The sequence below is a fragment of the Ailuropoda melanoleuca genome, chromosome 7 (assembly GCF_002007445.2).
Source record: "Ailuropoda melanoleuca isolate Jingjing chromosome 7, ASM200744v2, whole genome shotgun sequence".
NCBI lineage: Eukaryota > Metazoa > Chordata > Mammalia > Carnivora > Ursidae > Ailuropoda > Ailuropoda melanoleuca.
Genome location: NC_048224.1, coordinates 68119640 through 68128647, shown reverse-complemented (window position 1 = coordinate 68128647; position 9008 = coordinate 68119640).

The following is a 9008-nucleotide window of genomic DNA, read 5'->3' as shown; positions in this document are numbered from 1 at the left end:
TACCGTTTTGGTAAATCTGATCATACAAATAAACAGGTACATGAAAAGGGCTCAACATCACTCATCAGAGAAATGCAATCAAAACCACAATGAAATATCACCTGACACCAGTTAGAATGTGTCGCATCAAAAAGACAAGAAATAAGTACTGACAAGGATGTGGAGAAAAGGGAACACACGTACACTGCTGGTGGAGATATAAATTGGTGCAGCCACTATGGAAAACAGTAAGGAGTTTCCTCAAAAAAAAAAAAAAAAAACTACCATATGATGCGGCAATGTCACTTCTGGGTATTTTTTTGAAGGAAATGAAATACTAACTTGAAAAATATGTGCATGCCTATGATCATTGCAACATTGTTTACCATAGCCAAGACTTGGAAACAACCTAAGTGTCCATCGATGGATGAATGGATAAAGAAAAAAAATATATCATCCAAAACAAAAGAAAATCCTGCCATGTGTGACAACATGGGTGGATCTTGTGGACATTATGCCAAGTGAAATAAGCCAAACAGAGAACGATAAATCATATATGACCTCACTTATACATAGAACCTAAAAAAGTAAAAACAAAACCAAATTCACCAAGAAGAGATTGGTGATTGCCAGAGGAAGCGGGTAGGGGGTGGGAGAAATGGGTGAAGGGGATCAAAAGGTACAATCTTCCAGTTATAAAGTAAATAAGCCCTGGGCTGTAATGTACAGCGTGGTGACTATAGTTAACAGTACTGGATTGTGTATTTGAAAGTTCCTAAAGAGTAAATCTTAAAAGTTTTCATCACAAGAAAAAAAAAACTGTAACTGTGTGTGGTGATAGCATTAAATAGATTTCTTGTGGCAATCATTTTGCAACATATACTTCTATCAAATCCTTATGTTGTAAACTAATATAATTTTATATGTCAATTATATCACACTTTTATCTTTTTTTAAAGGTTTTATTTATTTAAAAGAGAGAGAGAGAGTACAGGGGGAAGGGCAGAGGGAGAGAATCTCAAGCAGACCCCACACTGAGCACAGAGCCCAAAGCAGGGCTCAATCTCACGATGTTGAGATCGTGACCTGAACCAAAGTCAAGAGTTGGAGGCTTAACTGACTGAGGGACCCAGGCACCCCTATGTCTCACTTTTAAAAAATAAAGACTCTACATTCCATCTCCTGGTGGGAAAAGTCAGTATCTCCAAGCTAACCTTGAGCAAAAGTGCCAAGTAGTAGGATCATCCTGTCCAACTCCTCCAGCAGTCTCACCCCCATCCCAGGATGACTTTCCTTTGAACCCTGCTTTCAGCCTCAGTGCTTTGTATTTTTACACTGATTGCTAAAGATTAAGAAAAAATATTTATTATAGGAATCTCCAAACATATATAAAATAGTCTAGTATAATGAACCATCATGTACTACTGACCCAGCATCAGTAATTACCAGCTCATGGCTAATCTTGTTTCATCCATGCCAGCACCCACTTCCTCCTCTTCTAAATTATTCTGAAGCAAATCCAATCATTAGCTCATCTATAAATATTTCGATGTGCCTCTCTAAAGGACATAACCTAAATACCATTATGACACTTTAAAAAATGAACAGCAACCCCTTAATACCATCAATATCCAGTTACTGATCACATCTCCCCAATTGTCTTATAATTTTTTTCATATGTTGAAACTCTAACCCTCAGTGTTTCTGTATTTCGAGATATAGTCATAAGGAGGAAATAAGGTTAAGTGAAGCCATTAGAGTGGGACCCTGAACCAGTAGGATTGTTGTCCTTATAAGAAGAGGAAGATTCTATGTAAATTATATCTTAATAAAGCTGGGGGGAGGGGCGCCTGGGTGGCTCAGTCGTTAAGTGCTGCCTTCGGCTCAGGGCACGATCCCAGAGTTCTGGGATCGAGCCCCACATCAGGCTCCTCTGCGGGAAGCCTGCTTCTTCCTCCCTCTCTCACTGGCTGTCTCTGTCAAATAAATGAAATCTTTAAAAAAAAATAAAGCTGGGGGAAAGTTATAAAGAAATATAGAAATAAATAAACAAAGAAACATCAAAAAACAGACATCAGAGAGCTCTTTCTACTTGCATGCACAGAGGAAAAATCTGTGTGAGAACACAGAGAGAAGGCAGCCCTTCTACAGGAAGAGAAGTCTCCCCAGCAACCAACCCTGACAGCAACTTGATCTTGGACTTACAACTTTAACAACTGTGAAAAAGTAAATGTCTGTTGTTTAAGCCACCCAGTCTGTGGCATTTTATTATGGCGGCCTGAGATGACTAATACGATTACTGAGCACCTCCTTCACAGTAGTTGCTGGGTGGGCATTTACATGGGAGATACATATCTTTACGCTCCATGCACATTCCAGAAGTCCATCCACATACCTCTGTCCCAGCCATATCGCCAGACATGCAATTTATTTTTTCCAAGTCCCTAACACCCTGGTGCCGCTGTTAGCCACTGCCCATGAATCAGATGGTCATTCTTCAGACCACCTTCCCTTCCATACGAAGTAAACCAGATGTACTAGCTGAAGCTCTGCCCACTGGGGAGGATTACCTTCACTTTTTTCTAGAAGCCATATCTTAGTGGGGCTGTAGTTGGGTGGCTTATCACTGTCTGCTTCCACCATACCACGTAGATCCATTAATAAATCTGGCCTCCACTTTTTCCTCCTCTGTAAGTGGCTATAGGGAACTCCCCCTTAAAGCCCTCAGTGTGTGTTGAGGGAGGGGCAGTGAGGTGGTGGGAGGAGACACCACGGGAGCCTAAACCACCTGATCCTGAAGTTTCTGGTCTCCAGATCTTCCAGGGATTGTTCTCATATACATCCTTTACACTTCACAATGAATCCCACTGAGCACACCCAGGTCGCGATGGCCAGTTCATCTCACACAGTCATTTGTGACCCAGGGTTAGATGTTCAGTCTCTGTCGGGAATCTCAGGCAGTCCAGGAGCTGCTTTTCAAGTGAAAATAGTTGTCAGCAGTTGACTTTACTTGGGTCTTAGTGGCTCTGGACCGGGGCTCCTTACAGCATCTCTGTTGGCCACAGATTCTTCCTTTTTATTGGGTCTGCTGGTCAGACTGCTTGTAATGCAGCTTGGACTTGTTTCAGGACCTCCTCACAGGGCACAGGACCTGTGCCCACTCAAAACTGGAAGCCTTGTAAGCTACCCAATAATTAGGTCTGAGCAGCACATCAAACTATAGTTTAAGTTGCCTCTAAAATCCAAGGAAAGCCGTGACGTGTTGCGTCTCCTATGTAGTACTTGGGGCAAGGTGCAATAAGTGTGCCTCACTTGTAGAAGGAGGGATCCCTACATGCTCCAGTCTGCTGGACCCCTACAAAACCCATTGATATAGCAGCCCCTGGACTTCCAGGGGGTTACCTCCCAACTCCTTGGCACGCATGTATCTTACCAGTGTGCCCCAGCCGCTTGCCACCTCCTGCTCCCCGGATCCAATTAGTATGGTGCTATCAGTGTAACGCACCAGTGTGATGTTTTGTAGACTATCAGGACAAACAAGTCCCTCTAGATTATATTATGACAGCAGGATTTGATTTAGCCCTGGAGCAAGACGGTTAAGATACAGTGCTGTCCCTGACGCAGGAAGGCACACCAATTTAATTGTTTTTGCTGATAGAGAAGGGGAGTAGTGAAAGCATTTTCTAGGTCATTAGCTGCATACCAGGTGCCAGAAAGTGTTGCCTTTGGAGCGACCAACCCACAGCAACTCTGCTGAGAGAAAGCCAGGATAATAAATACGTCAAGCACTCTGCAGTACCCTGCTAGTGCCTCCAATCAGCCAAGTCCCACCGAAAGCCAACGCGACAGGTCAGCCCGGAGGACACAGGCAGAGAGGAGAAGGTGGAGATGGGTTCTGGAGTTGCAGATGGCCCCACCCGCCGTACTGGTACACGGTACAGTACAGTTCACCGGTACATTTGTATGTGAATGAATGAATAAATGGACCTTGATTCAATGTTAAAGGAAGTTTCCTTTCTCAGACATAGAATTTAAAAGTCATGTCATTGAGCAAGAAGCTCTCTGGATCCCATTGATTAAAGTTACACTGCCAGGACATGGTGTACTCTCTAATTATTTAATATACAGTGGAGACAGAGATCTTATACACTAGTTACTGCAGGATTCGAGGTTTTGCCAAGTCTAGGATCCTCTGCTGATTCATCATAGTTTCAGTAGTTTTCTTAATAATATCAAGTTTTATCACAACCTAACCCTCCCCTTTGCAGCTCTGGCTGGGACACATTCTTCCTTCTAGAGATTAGCAGGCGGTACAGGGTATGGAAAGATATTGGCATCTGTGGCTGAACCTTGAGGGTATTGTGCTGAGTGAAAAAGCCAGTCACAAAAAGACAAATACTGCACAATTCCGATATGAGGTCCCTAGAAGAGTCAGACTCACAGAGGCAGAACTTAGAATGGTGGTGGCCAGGGCTGGAAGGAGGGGGAGTGGGGAGTTGCTGTGTAATGAATAGAGAGTTTCAGTTTTGCAAGATGGGAGGAGTCCTGCAGATGGATGGTGGTCGTAGCCGCACCAGAGTGTGACTGTCCTTAATGCCACTGAGCAGTATGCTTAAGAATGGTTAAGATGATTAATTTCATGTTGTGTATTTTACCACGATTTTTTTAAAGTTGGAAAAAGAAAAACACCTAATGCAGAAAAGCGTGTAGATTTTAGAGGTGCCCCAACTGATTAAAATCCCAGCATTACCTCTTACTAGCTGTGTGATTTGGGCAAGATACTTAACCTCTTGGATCCTCGATTTCCTTCCTTCTAAACTGGTATTGATATGCCTATCTCACCGGATTATTGAGAGAATTAGGAAGATACTGTGCAGAAGCATCTCCAGCAGAAGCTGTTTACAGATGCCGATTCCTTTGCCAGAATACCTGTTCATTGTTCGGATCTCAGCTGAGACACCCTTTCCCCCTCGAGGCCTTTTCTTACCCATAAATCTGGTTAGGGAATCCCTCTTGCAACACTTACTACGCTAATGCCAGAGTTGTCTGTTCAACCGGAATTGCTTATCTACTGCTCAAGAACGGAAACTACATGTGAGAAGGGACTGTGTCTGTCTTCTTCCAGTTGTAACCCCAGACATGAGCAGGTCCCACCAAAATGGGAAAGGATATAGAAAAACTGTGGAATGACAATGGGAGCCTTGAAAACAAGAAAGCCCCATCCATGGACAAGACATTTTGACAGTTTATAGAAGATAGAAAGTAGATGGGATCGTAGCAGAATAAAATGGTAACCCCAGGCCACCATGGAAATAGTGGCTGTTTTTCCTGGCAGAACTCTGGAGAAATTCCAAGACGTGGAGTCAGCATGTTGGGAAAAGAGGTGATGGATTGAAGGGCCATCTATAGAATGGCTCAGTCAGTCAATCCCTGCCCTCCATAAAATGTCTGGAGCAGCACCATTTGCCCCAGGTACAGCCCTGTGCACCCCTCCTCCAACAAAGTAAAAGCTATGAAGGTGAGGGAAGGGGGGGCTGCAGATTGAGGTGCTGCCAGACCCGGGGCCCTCACAAAAAGCCACAGCCAGGAGACTCTACTCTCAGAGGAGACTCTTCCTTGCTCTGGCAATTCCGAGAATCCTGCCTGTGGGGAGGACACACCCATTTACCCAGAGTCCTCCTGCTTGCCTCTTGGGCAGATGCGGGTGGAGGGTGGGAGTGGGGTGAAGGAGAAGCCTTTGGGTAAACAGGCCTGCCCATCTGCAAAGGAAGCTCAGGTGAGTCGACCGGAAAAGTCAATATATCCCATCATTCATCATTCATGTCAATCAAAATCATGAGGCATTTAGAAGAAATTCATGCTGTGAAAGACCAATTTGCACAAACAGAACACATCGTTTCAGAGAGTGGGAGACAGATAATGGCAAGAAATAGAACTTGAAAACACTTTCTAATCTAAGCTCCAAAAGACATACTATCTATTGAAGAAAAGAATAGAAACAGATGGCCATGAAAAAAGAACACTCAGAAAGTGAAAAACTCTCAAAAATTAAAAGTATGATTACTAAAATGAAAACTCCGAATGAAAGAACTGAATGAAGCAAACGGTCTAATAGTGATCTGGAAGAGATGGACAGAGAGGTTTCCAAAATATGGAACAACAATGAGGGAAGGTTAAGAAATGTGGATCTAACATCTATCTGTGAGGAGCTCCAGGCAGAGAGACTAGAGGATGAAAAACAAGTATTTAAAGAAATAGCGGCACATAATTCCCCGGAACTGAAGAAATCCAAGTGCTGGATTGAAAGAAGTTTCTTGCTCACCTCCCATTCTGGTGAGTTCGGAGGGCAGTCTGTATCAACATTTAGATGTGTTCCGGGGAAAGAAAAATACTAATATTTTGCAGAAAGGAAAGAAAATAAGTTTCTCAGGTGGAAATGAGGAATACATTGGCCCCAGATATATCTGAAGTAATGTTGCCCCCCTAGAAGACAGTGAAAAAATGACTCAGAATTTTTAAGGAAAAATTATTTCAACCAAGAATCCTCAAGGCGCCTGGGTGACTCAGTCGTTAAGTGCTGCCTTCGGCTCAGGGCATGATCCCAGAGTCCTGGGATCGAGCCCCACATCAGGCTCCTTCTCTGGGAGCCTGCTTCTTCCTCTCCCACTCCCCCTGCTTGTGTTCCCTCTCTCGCTGGCTGTCTCTCTCTGTGTCAAATAAATAAAATCTTTAAAACAAAACAAAACAAAAACACCCAAGAATCCTCTATCCAGTCAAACAAGTAAAGTGAAGATAGAATAAAAATGGTAAGCACCCACAAAGGTTATCTCTATGTATACCCTTTCTGAAAAAAAAAATTCATTGAGGATGTACTCTTCTCCAGCTGAGAAAGAATCCAAGAAGAGGGAGCAGAGAAGCTGAAAATCGAGGGGACTAGCTCAGGAAATCATTGAAAAGAAACCACAGGGGTCATTTGTGCAACAGGCCTGGAAAGCTGTCAGTTCAAATTAAAGGAGGAAGTGAAAGGCTCCACAAGGAACTTTAAGAACAAAATAGATGTCATTACACATGCTGAATATTGAACAACCTGCAAGTTCTTAAGGAGAAAGGGAAGACATCTCAACCACCACATATAAACACACACACACACACACACACACACGCACGCAGACAAGGAGATGAGAAACTTCCTTTGGGGAAAACAAATGCTCTCCGAGAAAGTCACGATCCAAACAGGAAGCTAACTGAAGCATGACATGATTCTGAGCTATATAGGGAATTCAGAAAAATCTTCTATTTAATCATGACACGGGTTTCATGACACGGGGTACTTTTCCTTTTCTATGGGTTCAGTTACATTACTTGTTTTTGCAACGAACCTGAATCCATAGCACAAAAGACTTCATCAGAGTTCTAGAAGAAAATGAAAATGTAAGAAGGACGGCAGACTTGACTGGAAGGAGGGGAAGGGGAAGAGAGGCAGGAAGGGCTGCAGGTGCCTGCGTGTGGTGTGATCCTGTACTGAGTGGCCACCAGGAGAGCTAAAAAGGGAAAGTAGTCACCCCCTGGGGAGTGGGGTTTTGAGAAGAGAAAGGGGGGGCACCTGGGTGGTTCCGTCATTAAGCATCTGCCCTCCGCCTTTGGCTCAAGGCGTGATCCCAGCTTCCTGGGATCGAGCCCCGCATCTGGCTCCTCTACTGGGAGCCTGCTTCTTCCTCTCCCACTCCTCCTGCTTGTGTTCCCGCTCTCACTGGCTGTCTCTCTCTCTGTCAAATAAATAAATAAAATCTAAAAAAAAAAAAGAGAGAGAGAGAAAGAAGAGAAAGGGAAGACGGGAGGAAGGGGATTTGGTGCCCTGGCCTCAAGCTTCAGCTTGGAGTGTGACTTGGGTCTGCAGGCCCAGGTAAAGCAGTTGAAAGGAGCCAGATTCTCAGCTACCACTGCCTGTTTTGAGACCTAGGGCCCATGGCCCCATTTCTGCCTCCCTGGGCTCTGTTTCTCTTCTGTGTCTGGCCCTCCTAAGTAATTCTCTTGTTTCTAAGCCATGTGCTCTATCTTCTTTCTTTTCTCTTTGTATATTTTGTTCGGCATTGCTTGATGTTTGCAGTGGATGAAATGGATCTGTTGTACCATCTTGACTAGAAAGACATTGTGTTACTTTTATAATTAAAAAAACGATAGTATCTGAAAACAAAATTCATTCCTCTCTCTTTGTAGCATCTATTTTGTGATATACTGATACTGTGTAGTTATTATTCTTTTGTACACATGCAAACCAGAACTTAACTTTCAAGTCAACATAGTGTTTGTCTTCTGAACTCCAAAACGTAGTGTTCCATGGGGGAAACTGAGGCTCAGGAAAGAAAACCATAGATGTTGAAGTCGCTCACCTGCCCTCTGCCTGTGCCCTGCCTCTCCAATCTCCCAATCCCCGCCCTCAGGAGGGGCATATGCAAATATCTCAGCATTCGGAGAGTTCACTGTATAATCTCCATGTGCAGTCTTTTAATAGACAATCCCTGCCAGCACAGTCACCTTAAGTCACTTCTGCCCCTTTTTGCCCTCCTCAGTCCTTAGTGGAGATGAACAGCTGGTCAGCCTCCTTGTCCTCCTCCCTCTCCCCCTCTTCCTCTGCGTCAGAATCCTTTATGTAGCAGAGCATCATTACGTAGTCACCTTCTAGCCATTCCTTTCTCTGGCTGACTCATTCCCGTCCCTGAAAGTCCATCCTAAGTCTTATTGTTTTGAGCTGTTAGTCATTCTGGTGGCTTTTCTTTGAAATCCTCCGAAGAGCTTTCCTTCTCTTTTAAGCCAGGGAGAACAGAATGGGAAGGATACTCTGATGAGCATTTCTAGGGGGACTGAGAACATAATTCTTTTTATGGTTTTTTGTACCGAAGCATAAAACACAATAAAACAAACCATTGACAGTTGTGCCCTAACAGATAAGTAAGCAAATACATAAATCTTGGGGTTGTCTTTATTTCTCTTGAATATGACCATTCTATTTCTCTCTCAGAGCCAGTTTG